Raw genomic sequence first — 21,494 nt, 5'->3', positions numbered from 1 at the left:
AGGGACCTTGAGTGTGATGGCAGCTTGGGCTGGGCTGTGTGCAGATGGATTGTCCTCCTGGATCAGAGGGACACCAATTGTCACCACCCCCTGCTCCACCTCCCCATCATATCTAGTTAGTCACTTAACACAAAAGACCTAACTCAACTTAAATCCATGCTGGCAGAAGAACAGGATATTTAACTATGAGCAATGTCGATTGTGAATGAAGTGTCCAACGTGAAAATCAATGAGAAGTTAGGAGCTAAAAAGAGTTGTAGGTGTCTGAACATTTTAAACTGTCCCTAAATAATCAACAGTAAGCAACTGTTCACATTTAGTGCATTGCATCTGGTAAGGTCTAGAAGTCTTTAATAAATTGAGGAAAATTTTATGTCATGTTAACTTAATCAGATGAGTGGACGAAGCAATCATGAGAAGACACTTTGGTACTTCAAAAAGCAGTGAAGTTAATAAATTCCTAAAATATGTCCTAGTTTCAAACTCAACATCAGAAAATTCCCAAGTGGTGGGAAATACTGCTTCCCGTTCCAAAGGTATAGGAAGGAATTTGATTTTTCCTGTGATAACACAAAAGAATGCAAGCCAGGTTTAGAGGTATGTTATACCAAGAATTGTTCAAACAAAGAAAAAATAAAAACAAACTTCACCTCAGGTGGCTTACAATGTGGATTTTAAGGAATATACAATGAGAGACTATGCAACTACAGAGAATAAAGGTAATAATTTAAGGTACATTAAGATAATATCCAGCTTGGCGAAGCTGGGTAACTAATAAAGTAGAGGTGACGTCTATCTACGTAAGGGTGAATATTCCTAATCCCTCTCATCTGAAGTAGTAGAGGAGTTAATTTGAAGGTTTGCATTTTCATACTTTCTGATTCTACATATCATGGTCATGAAAATTGTTTATACCTAAGGTGTCATAAAATCCTTCCTTGGGTAAATCCCAGAGTTATGTACTCTGAAATACCAGAGGCATACCACAGTTTTTTTTGAGGATGTAGGTAGAACAAGGCATTAAGCTGTCAAGAGAAGAGACTAATTGGAAAATCAAGATGAGATAATGATAGGCAAATGTTGCAGCTTAGATGTTCGGAGTAGCAGGCAGCAGTCACAGGAGCTCTTCACAGTTACACAATGAGATACAGAAAAAAATGAAAGCAGGTTAAATGTCATTAGAAAAACTGTTTTAATTGCAAATGCATTTACAGGCATTACTAGATGCATCAACAGATGCATCTATTTTTAGACTCCTACCCATATGCAAGCTATGTAAGCATTTAGATACGAAATTTCTGAGATAGTCTGAATGATAACAAGACCCCATGAATCATTGCCAACCAAACTTCACTCTAGCATAGAAATTTTAAATGCTTGTTTGGCTCTTCAGCCAGCCCAGGCAAGAGTTCTTCACTCTGAAAATGAAGACCATATTTTATTGAATACAAATTTTATTCATATTTTATTGAATGCAAATACAAGTATTTCCCAATTGAGTAATTAATTGAAAACTCTCAGTTACTGATAGGATTCTTCAGAACTGCAGTATGAACAAATCCAGAACAATCTTTCACAGGCAGGATTCCTCTCTCTGGATTATGCCATGTATTACTTTTCAGGGAGCAAAAAGAGCAAGTAAATACAAAGTTGTGATAACTTGTGCAGGACAATTGTGCGTTAATGGTTCGTAAAGCTGACGCTGCAGGCTTGAGCACTTACATACAAATCTAAAAGGAAAATGGAAAGATAAAGTCTTTTTAAATTAAGAAAAAAAAGAGGAAAAATTGAATTTGAATTGCTGTATTTTCTGCCTGAAGACTGTGGAAAGGGATGATTACTATTTTCTAGTGGCATCATGTGCTGCCATGTATTTTTCTTGACCTGGTATTTGGACACATCCATACTGAACATACCACATATGGAAACTTATTAAAATGCAAACATACACATGCATAGTTTTTTTTGATGCTAAAAGACTCTCTAACAGTGAAAAGGTTATGTTATTGCTGACTTCCCAGAATACAAATGCTGCCTGCAGTTTGGATATTTACTGGACCAATTCTTGGAGGTTTGGAGGTTCACTTCATTCTAAACAAGTATTATTGAGACACTATATTGTTAATGTTTGTGTGCCTGTATAATTAGGCATAAGGGACCTGGCAGAGAGTGGTGTCATGTGAACTGTGATAGTACAAAGGTGGAATGAAGAGGGAGAGGTGTTCCAGGTGTTGGAGCAGAAATTCCCTTCCAGCCCCACAAAAGCCTTAGCTGGAGTAGATATAGAACACATTCTCATGGCTAATTATCTTCTTTCTTAAGACAAGAATGCTTTCCTGGTAGTATTGTAAAGGAGAAATAATCCCGGTAGATTATAATCTTTGGGCATATGGAGGGAGAACAAGATTTTGAAAATACTAATTTAGAATGTATTTCAATTTATTCAATTTATTTTTTCCATATAAGATCAAACAGAAAAGTGCCAAAAGCAGGTAGCTAGGCAATCTGTCTGCTTCAAAGAAAGAAAAAACAAAATTTCACATTTACACATCCAAAGAGGAATCAGAGAAAGAAAGAACAAATTTTCACTTGGTTCCTTTCATTCTAGAATACTTTCAGTCTTTTTATTACAGTTATATTGCAGTTACATCCCTATGAAAGAATGGTAATATTTAGAATTAAATCTTATCTATATGTTAGTCCTGGCTGTATCAGAGTTGCTCATTTATATTTTTCTGATTAAATATTTTCAAAACTGAAAGAGCTCATTTCTGAAAGGAATGATCCTGGTTTGTTCACATAAAAACAGTTAAGGAAAACTTTTATCTTAGATTTTTATGTCATAAAATATAGAAGATTGAAACATTTTGTTACAGTCTCAGTAATAAACTTCAAAAAACATAACAAACATCTAACCATAAGCAGATAGTTAAAATCCTATTTGCTATAAATTTACATATTTAGCAGCAGGTTTTTTTGGAAGTTTTATACATTGCAGCTAGTCCTAGGAGAAGTGGATTACTGGACAGATTTTTTTTTGTTGTTGTTGTTTTAAATAAAGAGTGTTCATATAAGGAATAAAGTCTTGGCAGGGAAAGTATGAAAAAGGGAATTGGTCCAAAAGATTTCATTTTCTCCAGCTGTGGAAATGACCTGCTAGAATATCTAGAAATCAATAGTTCAATTGATGGACAGTCAATATTTTTAGACAGACTTCTTGTTTTATATCACTTCTAGTTTTATAGACTTGTGGTTTACAGCATACATAAAAGATACAAGCTTTGTTTAATTTGGGATTTTCATCAGTATTGAAAGCTTTCATGCTTAATTCATATTTAAATAATGGCAATTAGTATCTGAATTTCCATGACATGATTTCAAGATAAAAACATTACAGAAAACCTTCAGTGTCAACTTAATTATTGCAGCATTAATTATGATTGCTATCTCAAGGACTATTCTTTCTCTCAGAAAAACTGGAGTGCTAAACTTCAAAGGTGAAAGTTCTAGTGATTCAAAAAGATTGATATCTGTCGGTTCTCAATTCCAGTGTTTTCAATTTCAATTTCATTTAAGGAACACACTTATATACTGAAAGTTGGACAGAAGTTTCTTGAAAGTAGTAATTATTTTAGAAGCAATGTTTTTTAAGTTGTCTACTCTTTTAATTAAATGGGGGGTTGTTTGTTTTCTTCTTCTTGTTGTTTTCTTTTACTGACCTCCAAGCTTTCTATGCCGCCAAACATATCATTTTCTTATCACAATAGAACAGAACAATGCAAAGTGGTGTGAGTTGTTTCCAGGGATATATATTTGCACACAGTTCTCCAGAGATACAACTATGATGAAAACTAATTGAAAATTCCCTGGAGTTCTTTAGGTACTCCTGAGTACTTGAATTTCCATACAGAAATTTCTTTCTGCCAGTCCCCTTGGGAAAACATAGAAATAATGCAAACTATTCATCCTAGCAAACAGATAACATTTAAGGCTAGTCAGTACCTACCATGATCTTTAGTTCGTGTCCATCATCTTGAATGCTCCACATCAATTCCTTAAGTAATAATTTAAAATATGTAAAATGCTTGCAAGCATCATTGCTTTAACACCATTCTTCTACATATTCCTAAAGGAAAAGAAATCCTGCAAGAAAAACACTGCAATTATAAAATTCTGTACTTCACAGAATCACAGAATGGTTTGGGTTGGAAAGAGTCTTAAGGCCATTTTGTTAACTCTGTTGCCATGAGCAGGGACACTTTCCACTATCCCAGATTGCTCAGAGCCCCATCCAGCCTGGCCTTGAACACTTCCAGGGATGGGGCAGCCACAGCTTCTGTAGAAAACCTGTGTGACATATGTGACATATATTCAGCTACATCACCACCCTCACAGGGAAGAATTTCTTCCTAACCTCAATCTAACCCTACTCTCTGTCAGTTTGAAGCTGTCTTTGTCGTGTCACTCCAGACCCTTGTAAATAGTCTATTTCAATATTTCCCTTGGGCTCCCTTTGGACACTGGAAAGTCACAATTAGGTCACCCCAGAGCCTTCTCTTTTCCAGCCTGAACAATCCCAGTTCTCCCAGCCTCTCCTCCCAGCAGAGCTGCTCCATCCCTCTGCTCCCCTCGGTGCTCCTCTGGCCTGGCTGCAGCAGGTCCCTGTCCTTGCTGTGCTGAATGTAACATTGCAGGTGGGGTGTCATAAAAGTATCAAATATACAAACTTCAAGAGTATATATGCAGGAAGAATCTTTACAGCAGTCATGGGTTTTTCTTTTCCCAACCTGCTCCTGAGTACAGGAATGGATAGCACTGTACTAGATAAAGATAACAGAAGAACAGCCTGATTGCAGTTTATGTTGATGATGTACTCCCTCCTTTCACTTTCTTCCTCTTGCTGCCTGAATGTTTGTTACAGGCAATTAAACAGGTGATTGATGAACTCTCAGCTCTTGGATTTTACTGCAAACTATACAAAGTTTGAAAACACTGCTATGTGATATGAATTATGAGCCCTTACCAACTAGTTTGCATTTCAACTGGCCTTGAAGAGTTTTACATGTGTGAGAAATAAAGAACCCAAAAAGGGTGGATCATGAAGAAATTAAAAATTCTTTATCAACAAGTGAAAAGTAGCAGCAACCCTTACCATGTTTTTCTTTGGCAATAACTAAATCCTGTGCTGTATTTGCTATGTATCTCCCTGCAAGGGCGAATAGCAAAACACATTTACATGTTTCTCCGTTCAAAATTGTTGCTACTGTGTTCAGGAATAGAACTTGATTCCATAAGATATAAAATTCTGCAGATGAGTTTGCAATTCCAAATATTTCCATATTATGAAGTGCACAGCCATAAGACCACATGTGCAGTGCAATATGTGCACGGCCTTGATCCACACCTGCATGAAGAACATCTCTTACCTCACTTCTTGAAATCCTTGCTGATGACAGCCATGAAAACAGTCATGGACTTCTTTTATCCTATTTGCTGCTCTTTATGTTACCACAAAAAATGCAAAAAAAAAAAAAAAAAAATCCCATAAACAAGAGAGAAGTTGAGTTTCACTTGTTCCTTTTTAATTTCATGCTTTAGGGAAGTAAAATAAACTAAACTAAAAGCACCATAAAATTTGATGGGCAGTTGATTTTCTTGCCTCAACTAAGAAGATTAAAACTGTGTCTTCAGATTGCTCAGGTAACACCTTTACAAACCCTTAGCTTGTAATCCCACTCCTGTCAAGAAACCCTGTTTGTTTCCTGGATAAGTAATACTTCTATAAGGGATTTAAAATTTTAGGGGTAATTTTTCACTAAAACATACAGGTCCCAAGGTCCTCTGTTCTGTGTCTGAGATTTATGAACTCACAGTATAACAGGCCTGTTATTTCAATTTTATATGTTTGGGCTTTGAATCTAAATAATTTAAATTAATTTCAATCCTAATATATTGAAGTTTTCCTTATTTTACTGAATTCTTAAAGGTACTTAACAAAAAGTAGAAGTTACAAAATGAAATCTTTCAAAAGCATTAGGGAAAAAAAAAAACATTTCATTGTTTTTTTCCAATCATGAGTTATGCTCATGACTTGCAATTAAATCCATTCAGGAAGACTAATATTTCTTTACTACTAAGTTCTTGCTAACAACTGTGTTATGTGAATATTTTTGTAATATTTTGTTTTCTCTAGTAAAGCATAGCAAGGGGATATAATGTAATGCTTTAATATACTTCAGAATGTCAACTGACATTCTTTAAACCTTAATTCCTGATATTTTTTATATTAATTTATTTTTAAATGCCTCACAAAAACATAATACTACTAGGATCTATAATAGAGCACAGAATAATTTTAGTAGTTATTTTATGTAAATATATCCAAAGAGTAATTCTTCCAAGCACTCTAGTTGCTTTAGAGATTCTGTAATAAACTCATTATTTTCTGTAATGAACAAAACAATTAATTAGCAGTTTAAATTAGTCTCCAAATAAATTTGAAAGCTGAACACAAATATGTGCTATACTCTTAATATTATTTGAATGAAGCACTTTTAGAAGAAAACATGCTTAAACATTGTACAGAAAAAATATATCACCACTGTGAATATATATATTGTAAAAAAATATGCAAGTTTTTCCTTTGTTATTAAAAAGAAACAGCGGGCTTCATAAGAGGCAGAGAGGCTTCCCTGGTTGCCCTCAGTGGAATCATGGTTTAATCTTCCAAGACTCCCATATAACGCATAAGGAAATTCTGCCTCACAGTCAAAGGGGAACTCATTACTCAGTGTGAAGTGTGATCCTGGCATGGTCTCCTTTCTGTGCAGAAGTATTAATCATGCTCATCTTTGCTGTAATAAGATGCTAAACACTGTCATTTAGCACTGCAGAGGTATAAAATTAAACCTCTCTATACACAGCTATGGAAAGGCTATATTTCATAATAGCAGAAGGCTGGGCCTATTCACTCTCTTTGATGAGAATACTTTTTCCCATGATGCTAATAATTTCATTTTTATGGATATAGTCCTTTGTGTAATCAAATATAGAGCTTGATCTTTTGTTTATTGCAGGATTGAAGCCAAAGAAAATAGATGTCTATTATTAGATTTCATTCTGGCATAATTAAATTGGTTAAGGGTACAATTTTCTACAGAAACTGTTCATTTTCCAGTAAAACCAGTAATATAAAATTATGTGTAGAATTTGTCACATAGCAGTGCCTAAAGAAGCATCTCTGTTGGCTTAAATGTATAACAGAACAGCTGTGCCAATTTGAAGGAACTGTACTGTGTTAACTATATCCATATAATTATATTGGTATTATTTTTGTATGAAAATAAGCCTTAAAAGAGCTAACAGTTTGGCACAGGGAAAAGTTTTATCAAGCTTAAGAAGAATGAGCTAATGGAGTGTGCCTGAAATGCACAAAGAAAAAAATTAGCAGGAGATCAATTACAATGCTAGTAAGAATATTAGCCATGACAGAAAGCTTGAAGAACAAAATTAGAAAGGTAAAGGAAAAAAAAAAAAAACAAAGTCACAAAAATACCCCCCAAAAAAGACAACCCAGATGAAACAGATCTTAAAACCTGAGCTTTAATTTTTCTTAAAGGGATTTGTAATCCAGGTCTATGAACAAAGCCATTGCCATGAGTAAGGCTTGCAGAGAAGTTAGAGATACTGAACTAAAAAATACATTTGGAAGAATATAATTTCTTTGTAAGATTAATAGTATTCCAAATGAGTTTAAAAGGAAGTCATTGACTTTTTCATTGTAATCTTGTAGATGTCAGATCATGTACCTCTGTTCATCCTTCACATGTCAGATCAATTTTGTCATAATCTATGCTTTCTTTCCAGTAAAACTTAGTAAGAATAACATGGAAAATCTTATATACATACATATGTACATATGTGTGTATATATATATATATGTATGTGTATATATATATATATATATATATATATATATGTGTGTGTGTGTGTGTGTGTGTGTGTGTGTGTGTGTGCGTGTGTGTATAACAGTGAAATATGTGACATATGTTCAGCTACATCTCCAACAATGCTGACTTATCTCATCAGGTTATTTTTGAAATGTGATGTAAAGTAATCTGAAAGCAACAATATATTCTTGGAAAAAAGGACTGCTGCAGGAAAAAGTCAATAAAGTCAAGCAAACAAGTCAATATTAAGCTTGTTGAAGCAGTATGACAGATTTACAAGCAATTGAAAGCATAGTAGGACCTTTTTTTTTTTTTTTTGCTAGTTAGGAAATGAATAGAAATATGTGAACACAGACATGTTTGTGGGTGTGCACATGCAGATAGACACAATAAAGGAATCCATCCCAACCTGCAGTGCCTCATCCAGCTCTGGGCTCCAGCACAGCAAGGACAGGGACCTGCTGCAGCCAGGCCAGAGGAGCACCGAGGGGAGCAGAGGGATGGAGCAGCTCTGCTGGGAGGAGAGGCTGGGAGAACTGGGATTGTTCAGCCTGGAAAAGAGAAGATTTTGGGGTGACCTAATTGTGGCCTTCCAGTGCCTGAAGGGAGCTCAAGAGAAATATTGAAAGAGACTATTCACAAGGGTCTGGAGTGACAGGACAAGGGCAACAGCTTCAAACTGACAGAGAGTAGGATTAAATCAGAGATTAGGAAGAAATTCTTCCCTGTGAGGGTGGTGAAGCCCTGGCACAGGTTTTCTACAAAAGCTGTGGCTGCCCCATTCCTGGAAGAGTTCAAAGGCCAGGCTGGATGGGACTCTGAGTAACCTGGTATAGTGAAAAGGATCCCTGACCACAGCAGAAGGGACCTTGTATCTACAAGGTCCCTTCCAACCTAGGGTTTTGATTCTATGGTCTATTATCTTTAGAAGAAGAATGAATAGTTTCTTGCATTCAGGTTGGTTTAGTGTATTAAAATTGATAGCATTCCCACTTATAAGCACAAGAGAGAAAGTTCTGGAACTGCATGCTAGGAATGCAGCAGGTGGATTAAGCAAAACTCACTCAAAATGCTCTTTGTGGATATACCTGGTGTGACATCATCCATACAGGTATATTTTATTAAAAAGATGTTTGTAAGGGGGAAAAAGATGAGGGTCAAGGTCTTGATCAACAGTGTGTTACTTTTAACAGATAAATCTTCATGTCTCACTAAAACTGAATTTCATTTATTAGTATAAGATAAATCAGTATCATCTTTTCAGTTGAATAATAAAAAAAGTCTTTAGGAAAATTTTTACAAGAGGAACAAGCAGAAAACATTCATAAGAAAAAATTGCACTAAAAATCTTATAAGCAAAAAGATAGCACATTCTGTGCATTGTCTGGAATTAGTTTTTAGTGTGATTAATGTTTTTACAGGATAATCAAATTATAAAACAGCCATTATTGCTAGTCTAGGTATAAGGATGCTAACACTGGATGCTCAAAGCCCAAATCTTCTCATCATCTCTATTACTAAAAAGCTTCATTACACCCTTGAAATCTCCATAACACTCTTAACGTTGTTATTCATTTTAGTATCTTTTGTTCATTTTGTTATGTTCATTCTTCCAGTGTTACTCCAGATCCTAAGACTGACATAGCTAGTATTCTCCAATGAACTTGAAAAGATTTGGAAGGAGTTTACAATGAGTCATCAAGCATCTCAGTATTTTGCTAAAAGTATGATGATAATGGTCAGAGGTTGACATGGCTCTATCTTTGCATGACTCCTTATTTGGATCAGAATTTGTTTAGACATATAATTTTCTTAAATTTGTAGTTTAGAATTTTTTAAATTAGTTTCTAAATCTATGGTTTGTATGCTTTTATCCTCTCTTTCTAATCTCTAAAGCTGTTTGCAGCTGATCCACAGAATTATACTCCTTCCATAACCAGCAACCATGTTGGGTTTTCTCAGTCTGAGGCTTCTGTTGATATATTTCATCTGTAATTTTATACCAAAGAATCATGAAACTGTCTGCTGAACCTCAATCAAGTTCAACTATTGTAAACACAGGTCCTACATCCTTTTATTTTCATGATTTAAATATATCTGGATTGAACAGCATTGACTTTAAAAGTTCAAAACAAAAACATCTTGTTCTGAGTAGAACTATCCTAACCATTGTGCTCCTACTAAAATATATTTTACTATTTGAAATTGCCATAACTAATATAAAAAAAAGTAATTTCCATTAAAAAATGCTAATAAAACTTATGTATAAATATTAGCAAGGTCAGTTTATCTCAAAGTTTCAACTACACTGCTGTTATTTATAATAATTAACAAGAACAAAAAAGTGAAAAAAAAAACCAAGCTCCCTAACACAACAGAAGAAAAATTCTATTTATTCAAAAGTTGAACCCACATGAAATAAATGCTGGCTTGGCTGCCTCAGGATGTTGGTTTTACTGGAGTTACCAAGAAAGAGACACAATTACTTGTTCTTCTATTTCCAGTATACAATTTATCTCTGTGACCCTGGAGAATTCCACTGTTGGTATTCAACTATAACTCAAACTATCTGACAGAGAATATTTTGTAGAAATCAATAATGCTGAATGTATTAAAGATGCATTGAGACTGTTTTATGAGTAAACTGGGCAGTTTCAAAGTACTCGAAAAATCCAGTAAAGCTCTCATTTTGCAAGTGAAAACACGTTTTGAATATTTTTATGGCAATACTTTATGAGGAGCTAAGAAGAAAAGAATATTAATTTTCTTTCTTTATATATTCTTTTTAAAAAAATAAATTCTTCTCTGAGGGCTGTACAATTTTTTCACCTAATAGCTTAGTGTGTTGTCACTTTGGTGCTATTAAAAGCAAGGCTGGGTTTTAATCCAACAAATGAATGTATACACAGTGGCTCTGATCCAGACCAAATGTTATTTATATATATAAATTGTATATATTAATATATAATTTCTTATATTTTGCATACAGATTCAAATGCTTTGAAAAAGACAAAATAAATAGTTAGAAGCATTTCTAGCACTCTCAGCTTGACAGTCTACCAGAGTTCTAAGCAGGCTCCAAGTGCAGAGCAATAAGCACAATTTTTGGTTTTGTTTTATTTTTGTAACCGCTCTTTTAAGGTCAACTTTACATTTCCTTCTTTCTTGATGGTGTCACCATTGCTGAATTTTTATCTCTTTTTATACCATTATAATTATCTGTTTAAATTGTACTCTTAAACAGAGATACCAGAATTTCTTTTCTTTGTGTGCCTGGCTGCAGATTTCTCCTTCCCATATTCACAGAGATCACTGAAGTGTGTCTCCTATCAGAACTGGCATTAAAATATAATTTTAAAAATCAATGGATATGAATGAGTACTCAATATTTTGTCATAGTAATTTGACTTTTCCTTTCTTAAAGTTTCATGCATTAAACTAAGATTTTAAAAGTCATGTGGTTGTTTCCAGGTGGCCAGTCAAGAAGGCTGTCCTAGAAGTATTTATAGTTGTGTTTATGATTGCAACTGGGAATAATCCCAGACATTGCTTGTTTTCAGATGTCTGCAGAAAGGATCAAAACTATCTGATAGAAGGAGATTAGAAATGCATTTTCATTTCACTCTGCCTCTTCCATAAAACTTTATACTCAGTTGTCTATCCCAGAACTTAATAGTTATGGTGATGCATTTTTGGAAGCATGAATCTTTTCAGCTATGCCTTCAATTAAGTTACCTCCCCTAAATCCAGCATACTTTTTAAAATTTGTGTAAAATTTTGGAAACAAATCACTGATTTGTTACGCTGTTACCTGTTATGCTTAAGAAAAACCCTTAAGAAGAGAAAAGTTTAATGAACTCTTTTAGAGGTTCAATTTTTGATTGTGCCACATACAAAGGCAGGCCTTAATTTTGCTACCACACATGAGTGCAGTGAATGATGCACTAATTTCTTCATCAGTTTGGAAAAGCAGAAGCCTATCTTTAGATATCAAGTGATATGTAATGTCCTGGTAACTCTATAGCTATTCCTTCAGACAGCTTCTGGAAAATGTCTCAGGACTTTCAATTCTATTTGCAATAGTACACTTGAATACCTGGGTTCTTGTAAAGCTTGATTTAATTTGTACTTAACATGTATAGTTACTAAAAATGCCATAGAAAGTAATTACTGTGGGGTCATCTCTCTCTAAAATGCTGTCCTTTTCTAAAATTTTTCTTCCAAAGTAACTAAATTATGTGGTTCTTGTAAATAACATCAGAGAACATTTCACATTTTCATAAGTAAAAACTTCACATGGTAACAAGGTGACCAAACCCATAGGAGAGATACCATGAATTTCCACTGTCCAAATTAATTACTCTAAAGACTTTGATGTGGTAATGTCACCTCCTCTCACTTTCACTACAAGTTTGCACCTAGTCATCCAAGCTTCTGTGTTTAGGAGGGTATCTGCAGAGTATCTGCAGAGGATATTTTGCTCCACCTATAGTAGGTTGCTACCCTAGAAAGTTAATCTAATGACTAGTTTTGACCACAAGTCTAGCTCTTAAACAGAAAAAAAAAAAAAAAAAACAAAAACCTAGATAATCTCACTTCTACCTCTTGTTTACATTAAAATAGATTGCTTTTCAATCATATTCCATTCTCATTTCAGATATGGAGTGTTTTTCTGTTCTTAGTATTATTATTTCTGAAAGAAATTAGATGACAGAAATGTTTTTCTCTGTAAGTTCTTACAAGTCTTGTTATAAGACCTGAATAATAAGCAGTTTTTCTATTCTCATCACATATTTCCTCACAATTCTGACAATATATAAGAGGAAAAAACACACAAGTCACAGAAAACTTTAAATATTCTCTTTGATGGAAAGAAGTTTAAGAATATTGGGACAGATGAAGAAATTATGAAGCCAAAGTAATATGACATCTTTTATAGATTTCAATATATTGGAATAAACTTAGAAGTCTATCACGCAGCAAAAATTGTCTTGCAAGTAACTAGACATCTTAATTGATTTCCAATGGTACTTTATTGTCTGTGTTTGATGAAACATTTTTTTGCACTTGTTTTCATGTCATTTTCCTCATCTGAGAACAGAAGAAATAAAACCCCCACACTTTAAAACCAAACAAACAGAGAGCAATTTGCACCGCATTTGGGTCCCTGAATTAATTTATTGCTAACGTTATTTCCTTACCTCTTAATTTTTAATCGCTATCACCATTTTTATATGAACGTAATGAAAGCAAAGAATTGATAGTTAAATAAAAGCTCTCCTGGATTTATGGTTTGTTGGAGCGTTGGTTGGTAGGAGGGTCGGGATGGACGGAGACGGGAGACGTCTGAAGCCAGGTCTTGGAACTTATTGTCAGCGTTCAGGAACACACAGAATCACAGGATATGATTATCTGCAGATGCTTTCATTGAGAGCTCTGGGAATCAGAGGTACAGACCCAAATCTGACTCCAACATGGCTTTCGAGCTGAACGTATTTTATATTCTATCGTTATATAATTTATATATTAATTATTAAACTTACATTGTTCTATTGTATACATGAATTTCTCTTAATCTTAATCCCCTGACCACAGTTTCTCATGATTATTCTTATGATTAAACAGTAATTATATTTAATTACTAAACAATCATCACATCTAACAATTTTATCATTTATCATGTATTAGCTACACAGGTGCAGTGCTAGCAAGGTACAAGGTCTTCGTGTACTTAGGGTATTTATTTTTCTTTTCAGGGCCTACTAAGCTTAATTTTCCTTTTAACCCTAAATCCCCATGATTTTAAAACCCTTTTACTATCATTATGATTTATTGCAAAGGGCTGGGTGCAGGGCCCTGTTTGGACGCCAGCCCCAGCTCTGAGCAGGCCCAAAAGAGCAAGGGAGAGGCAAGAGAGGCAAGAGCAAGAGACTAAGAGAGCAAGAGTAAGAGACAGAAGTTCCTGTTACAATACAATAAATCTTCTTCTGTGCTGAATATTCTAATTTTCACTTAGCAATTTAGTACAAGATACAAATCCTATAGCATTTACATATGTCCTATAAGAATCATTACATTACCATACTGTGTTACATTTTAAACCATAAAAACTACTCTTTGGACCCCTTCTGCCAAACTAGTAGGGTCTGCTCTGACCTTTGGACCTCTCTGCAAGCAGAGGGTATTCTTTAATCAAAAGGGGATTACCTTCAACTGTTGTTTTCCAGTTGTTCAGTAACTACGGCTTGGTATCTCAAAGCTTGCTTTCATTTCAATCTCACTTATAGTTTCCATATTCTCAAAATCTTTTGCCAGGCAAAATATTTATATTTTGCAACATATTTATAAGTCTTTCCTGTTTCATCTTCCCCAACAATGGTTGAATTCCTTGGATATGTTTTGTTTGTAACTCACGTCAGATGGTATGATGAAGTCAGACAAAAATCAGTTTCTTTGAGTAAGAGAACATGTGGGCACAACAAACACAACAAAACCAGAGCCTAAACCTTTAGATACAGGAATTTTCATCTGCAAGTGATTCTTTGTGCTCTCTGTAGAAATTAATTGGCATGGGACAGAAGTGTAGGGCATTGCATTTGAAATCTTTAAATACTTGTGTGCTTCCTGTTTGACCTGATCCAGGTCTTCAAAAGTGACTTCTAATTTCAGCAACTGCAGTCAATATGCAACATGAGATGAAGTGGCTTCCCTTTCTGACAAGAAAGATTTTCTAATGAAACTTTGTCAGGGTTTTTGTTGATTTGGTGGGTAGGTTTGGGATTTTTTTTTTTTGTTTCTTTGTTTCCTGTATTTATTTTGTTTTTTGATTGCTTGCTTGTTTTATTTGGTGCTTTTCCCCCATTTTGTTTTTCTGTTTAAAGAGATATCTGGATATTTAAACACTATCAGAACTAAATCAGAATTATAATTGTGCCTTGATTTAAGAGACACATAGTAAGTTTTCCTGCTGAAAGGAGATAATCACTTTTCTCTGAACATAAAAGCATCTATGATTTTTAATATTTTACATTATGAATTATGTTATGTATGCCTGATATTTTTATCTATACTTTTAAGGCTGCATTCTGTGGACAAAGAAAGGGACTGGTTTCCTGAGGGGGATAATAAGAACATTTGGGGTTGGAAAAAAGAGTATGAAAATAGGAATGAGCTGCCTTTGAGAAAAAAGAGTGTTTTTTGTTTTTTTCAAGTTTTTTTACAATGGGCAATAAACCTTAAAATGTGTGCATTTGGGGGATTGGAATATATTTAAACACATGGTAGTGAGTATATTTTGGCTTTGTGTGATAAGGACACCATGAAATGATACCTGTGAGAATGCACAATTTTATCCAGAAAAGTTTTGATGTGCTATAAATATGTTACTACTTTGGATGTTACTCTGCATGTTACTCTTTTTTTTTTTTCTGGCAGAACGTGAAGAATGTGGATATATAAATTGCTAAAAATGCATCGTAATATTTCATTTATTGATTAACACCCCTATAATTAATATTTTTATTGTCTTCAAGATAAAAAGCAACTAATGATAAATCTTATAAATTATTTAAATATTACTTAACCTGTCTTTAATTTCAGTTTCATCTGATTTATCGTGTTTTAGAGCTCCTTCTAATCATAGTACATATTGATATAGAGGGAGAATTCACAATTATTACAGTTTCATTACTATAGTAATTTCAATTTTCTTGCTTTAACAAATGTGTTACTTTCTATCAAAGATGGTGTGATGTAAGAGCTCTTATATGAATCCTTTAAGTTTTTCACCCCAAAATACGTAACCAAGGTGTTTTTGAATATTAGTTTATTGAAACCAGAAGTGTATAGTAAGAAAAAAACATAATTACTGTGCTCCTAAAAACAATCCTCATTCCATATTTTTTCATCTAGAAACTAACTTCATATATCATTGTGTCAGAAGAATTTCCATATTTCAATGTGGCTGAGAACACATCTTTATATTTAGTTTTTAATAATACATATATGAGTTCAATTTTCATGCTTAAATCTTCTAAGCATGAATTTGTTGTTACCGTGTACAAATGATAGACTTGCCACAAGCTTAGATTTGTGAGTATTAACATGTGTATAATGTCTTTTATAATGTCATTAAAGTACCTATTACAGTCTATCCAATCAGGTAATTACAGGGTGGATTTTTTGCCATATTTGTTATTATTTTATAAATATTACTGATAGATAGTGTTGAGACATTTCAAATACTGTCTAATTTAGAAAACATGTATGTAAACTTTATAGTCATATATGAAGACAGTATTTTTCTTTCATGCCACTCCTAAGCATTTCTCTAAGCATGTGCCTGATACAGTTTTTGACAGTAATGATATTAAGTGAAATCTTCACCTCCAAAACCAGAAAAGGCTTGAAATTCTTGAAGTACATAAAAATAGGTGAAGAGGTGGAGTGTAATACCTATAAACAAAAATATGTCTAATTAAAACATTGAAAGACAAAAAATGGTTATTTCATACTTTCTTTGCAATATCTTGTATTTTCTTATGCAAAGTTGATATGTATCAAACTGAAAGAGAGTTGGTTTAGATTAGATATTAGAAATTAATTCTTCCCTGTGAGGCCACTGAGGAACTGGCACAGGTTTCCAGGGAAGCTGTGGCTGTGCCATGCCTGGAAGTGTTCAAGGCCAGGTTGGATGGGGCTCTGAGCATCCTGGGATAGTGGAAGGTGCTCTTGCCCACAGCAGGAGTTGGAACAAGATGCTGTTTAAGGTCCCTTCCGATCCAAACCTCTATGATTCCATGATCTTCAAACATTTTTAATTTCAGGTCAATGTTTTTATGTTCACTAGGTCTACAGTTTCACTTCAAAAGGAAATATTAATACTTCTTAGAAATAATCTCCTAGACATTGCTTTTTATTTTTAGTGTAGATTGTTTTTTAAAATTGTAGAACTCCATAAAATTCATTGTCTTAGAGGTCAAGATTTTTGCCTGTACCTCACTGAAGTACAGAAAGGTTTGCGCCAATGAATCTTACCCAGAAAGTTTAAATCACCTTCCTTTACCTTTTCTCGCCACAGAAGTAAATGACCTGGTTTTGAAACTATATCAAAGAATAGCTTAACATTATGTAAATCTGATTAAAAGATTAATACATTTTTAAAAATCAGTTTGTCTACAGGTTTAATTTAGCTATAAATTTTTCAAACCTAAGTCAGTAAGCCTTGCTTCTAAAGACATCACCACTAATTTTTCTTCTCTGTTTTTAAAAGATTATATATTTAGTTTTCCAATGTTTCTTTTGATAGTTGACTGAGTGCTTTATATTACCACATAGCACATTTTTTTCTGTAATATTATTTTTTTCTGATCAAAAATTCTATTTTTAATAGATATATCATTAGCTCTGTCTCCCCAGTTTTTAAAAATTTATTATTTTTACTTTATTTTTCTAATAATGAAGTAATGACTAATAAAGTTATGTAGTTACAGAGTTTAAGCAGTTCCAGATTTGACAGTACACATCAAATCCTCCTGATAATTTGGTGGTTCCTGCTCAGATAAACAGCTTAAGTATAAGTTCTTTTTTTATCTGCTTGAGCTTTTGTATTTTTAATTGGAGACTATGCAACTTACAGAATTGTAATGCTTCCACCTGTAAATAACAAGAGAACTTCCACATGGAGATGGTCTTGTTGAATAACTAGAAAATATTTACAACTGAACAAACAGCAAAACAACAGTATTGGACTTTGCCTTTTCTCAATGAACAGATGAATGTTGTGTCCCAAGGACATTTCTGTTTATGAGCATTAATTTTTCATAGAATCATCTAATCATGGAATGGTTTCAGTCAGAAGGGACATCAAAGAGCATCTGCAACCCACCTGCCATGGGCAGGGCCACCTTCCACTAGACCAGGTTGCTCAAAACCCCATCCAACCTGGCCTTGAACACTGCCAGGAACATGTCACCTTTGCTCTTGGGTGGTATCTTCTATTTCTGCCATGAACAATTTCACTCTTTGAGCAATATTATTTTGGCATGCTGCAGTCCAGGAAACAATATCCAAAATGCTTTTTTATACATCTGGGAAAGCATCTCCAGCTTCTGGATTACCTGTACCCGAAAACATCCCAGGAAATTCTTACAGAAACTCAGTCATTTGTAATTCATGCTGCAGAAATATTTGGGCTTTAAGTCTTACACAACTTTTTTAATTGGGTAGAAAGTTTATGAAATTTTTAAGCATGTGTCATCTCTCCCCCTTCTTAGAGATCTCCTAAAGAAAACTGTAAAAATGGACTGTAGAGCCTGCTGGATAAGCCATGTTCCATGCCATTGGAAGAAAATAGTGTTTATGCTCTATCATTAGTGCTCAGGAATTGTAGAAATAATAGTTGTTTTTTTGAGAAATTTTTCTAGCTCTTCTTCCAAGTGAGATGACATGTCTGTTCTGGTGATAAAAATAAGATTAGAAAAAGTAAATATGGATGTCACCTGCCACAGCTTACTTTCCAAAGGAGGAAGTTGTTGGCAATGTAACGCTGGCTGTACAATTTCACAGTTACTTTGTGAATATCTGTTAAATGCATCGTGTGTAAAATTATCACTTCTTGAAAGACTAGCATGGAAGCCTTTGCTGGCATATTTGGGTCACCTCATGCATTTCTTCAGTATTTGATATTTGCAGCACCCTATTTCCTTTTGTCAGTTATTGTGATGCTTCTTGTACCTTGTATCTTGATTATTATTTAGAGCTCCTCAAAATTTTTGCAGTGTTGAGACAGCAATCCTTGTGAGACTAAAATAAATCTGAAACAACTGCTTGTTGTTTTTCTTTTGTAGGAGAAGGTATACACAGGGTATTCTGAAGGAATATTTAAGCATGAGATACAAAAGTTATTAAATTATAATCCTCTGCAGTCTCTTTTTGACCACAGTAAAAAAATATTGTGCATTTTTTCTTTCTTCTCCAATCTCTCCACTAGTTTTCATTTTTTTAATCTAAATTATTCCATCCACTTGGATAGGGGATTTACTGTGTTTGTGTCTTACAATTTTGAGGGTTTTTTGCTACTGGTTTTGCTTTCAATTCTATTTAATACGCATTGCAGGCAATACATTGGGCTGCCTTTTTTGTCAAACCTGAAATACTGGTCAAGACTACCATGAAACAACCAATGAGAGAAATTGCTTCTGTTTCAAAAAGTGTACTTAAAAGCAGAACTCGAGCCACCTCTTGTGTACATGAAATTAAATATTTTTTTTATATTTACTTCTTTAAATAATTCTGAGAATTAGCATGCTAAAATTATTCTGTGTACCTCTGTACTCCCTCAGTGTCTAGAAGCCAGATGAGAGAGGACTGAAGTCCAGTAATGTTAGACCCTTTCTAAAATCACAATTCCTGGGTTTCTTGCACTAGGACTTACCAATAGAAAGCTATGAAAGGGAAAAAATTTTCTTTCAAAATGATGATTTCTAGAAACATACATAAGGGTGGGTTTGATGAATTTTCAACGATTTTTCAAACTTTTGAAATTTTGTCAGAATTTTTCATTTAAATGTTCATCAATAGATGCAAATATTATTTTTCATTTTTCTTTTTTGCAATTCAGGGTTTGGAACAGATGTGTTTTGATTTTTTTTCCCACAAAATTTCTCACATTGATTTGAGATTTATTAAAGAAAAAATGACTATATTTTTCATTTGAAAAATACATTTTTTATTCAGAATTGTATCAGTCTCCAGAGGAAAAATAATATTCAAAATAAATTTAGGGGTTTTTTTATTTTGACTTCAACAGTATATTCTGATTTGTTTTTCTGGTTTCAGAATCTAAATTGGACCCTTTGTTCTTCAGTTTCTCTCTTTCTGATCTCTGGCAAAACATGACTTTAACTTGCAGTGAAGAGTGTGAATGTTTCCACTCTTTCTGTGTTTTTTTTTTTTTTCCATACCAAATTATCCATTCCTACTTGATTCAGAAAGATGGTTTTATGAATGTGTGCTTTTTGTTCCATCAATCCATCAGACTGAATTTTGTTTCAAGCCAGGTTGGATGGGATCCTGAACAACCTGGTCTAGTGGAAAGTGGAACACTTGCCCATGGCAGTGTTGGAACAAGGTGATCTTTAAAATCCTATCTAACCCAGACTATTTTATGATTCAATCATTCCAACTAAATATACTAATCATTCTTTTGAGAAATAATTCTAATTCTGATTTTTGCATCTATTGTATTTTAGGTAAATAATCATACATATGAAAGAGAATTTTATACAGTAGATGCCTACTGATCATAAATATTTAATATTGTACTTAAAGACAAATATTGCTTTTATCTCCTCTTCAATATTTGTTATGCTTTTGGGTGCATATTTTCTATTTCTCTGTAGATAAATCTTGATTTCACTTAGTATAAAAAATAACCCTCATTGTCTAAAGCTTGAATATATACAGTATTTTATTACAGGTCATCTGCCTCCCATCTTAATTAATTAATTGCTGAATGATCTTTTCCTGACCTTATCTTGACACATGGGTTTTTTGATGCATGTTTTTTTTCTGCCCTGCACAGCTGATGAGGGGCTGATAGACTGAATTTTGTGTGCTTCTGGCATTCAGCCAGGGTCAGCCCACCACAGTCAGTCAATAATCTTTAAATAATGTAGTGGAAAATATCTTGGGCAAGAAATATTTTTCTACCAGAAAACCACCTAAGATTGAAGTAATAGTGTTCTTCATGTAAAATATGTTTAAATACACATAAACACAGAGATAAAATACTTCTAATCCAAAGATCAAATTATTCTGCTCTATGTGTTTGCACAGCTCCCATGGGCACCCTTATGACATAATTTACATCTCAACACAGTTAGTCTAACTTAATTGCAGCTTTGTGTATAATTAATTATATTATCAATCTGTCTCCTTAATGTTCATTTGGATTTACAAGTTTTTATGATATTAGAAGAACAAAGAGGAATATAAAAAGCTGTGGATTCTTACCTTGGATTTTAATATATCCAGAAGATTCAGACCCTGGAGAACACACACACACAAAAAAAAAAAAAAAAAAAAAAAAAAAAAAAAAAACACCAAAAAAAAAAAAAACCACAAATCCAAACAACCAAAAAACCCACACAGGGAAGACTGCAGCAAAATATAATTGGGAAACATATTTCAATGTATTACAAACCAATTTTTATCCACTTGGGTATCTTCACTTTTGTTGGCTTCTTCTTAATTACTGTGTTCTTTAAAAAAAAGCTGGGAGTGGTTGAAATGAATGCAGTGGGGGTTGCTTTTGCAATTGAAAGCTTTTAGAAAAATGTTAGGATGAATGTAATAAAAATTATCACTTTGGTTTATGATTTCTGTTTGTTTGGCATTTTTACCATGCAGAGAAGCTCATACATATTATGTACATTCATGTACATCTTACTCAGTCTTCTACCATAGCTGCTGTATCTGCACTCTGTGTATCCTCTAAACTCCCTCTTACACTAAATTTATACTTTTAGCTTTTAAATAGAGAGG

General features: G+C 33.8%; 1 long non-coding RNA gene across 1 annotated transcript; it reads right to left on the bottom strand.

The window, feature by feature from the left end:
- Positions 1-1,173: 1,173 nt before the first annotated feature.
- Positions 1,174-21,014, bottom strand: LOC116183410 (uncharacterized). Its single transcript, XR_004148039.3, has 4 exons — positions 20,964-21,014; positions 16,335-16,403; positions 4,007-4,143; positions 1,174-1,730 (listed from the first exon to the last, which is right to left on the bottom strand). It is a non-coding gene; the product is annotated as an uncharacterized LOC116183410 (long non-coding RNA).
- Between the last annotated feature and the right edge of the window lie 480 nt (positions 21,015-21,494).

The sequence above is a fragment of the Lonchura striata genome, chromosome 1, assembly GCF_050655825.1.
Source record: "Lonchura striata isolate lonStrDom1 chromosome 1, ASM5065582v1, whole genome shotgun sequence".
In the NCBI taxonomy this organism is placed as follows: domain Eukaryota; kingdom Metazoa; phylum Chordata; class Aves; order Passeriformes; family Estrildidae; genus Lonchura; species Lonchura striata.
This window is presented reverse-complemented; position numbering and strand designations above follow the sequence as displayed.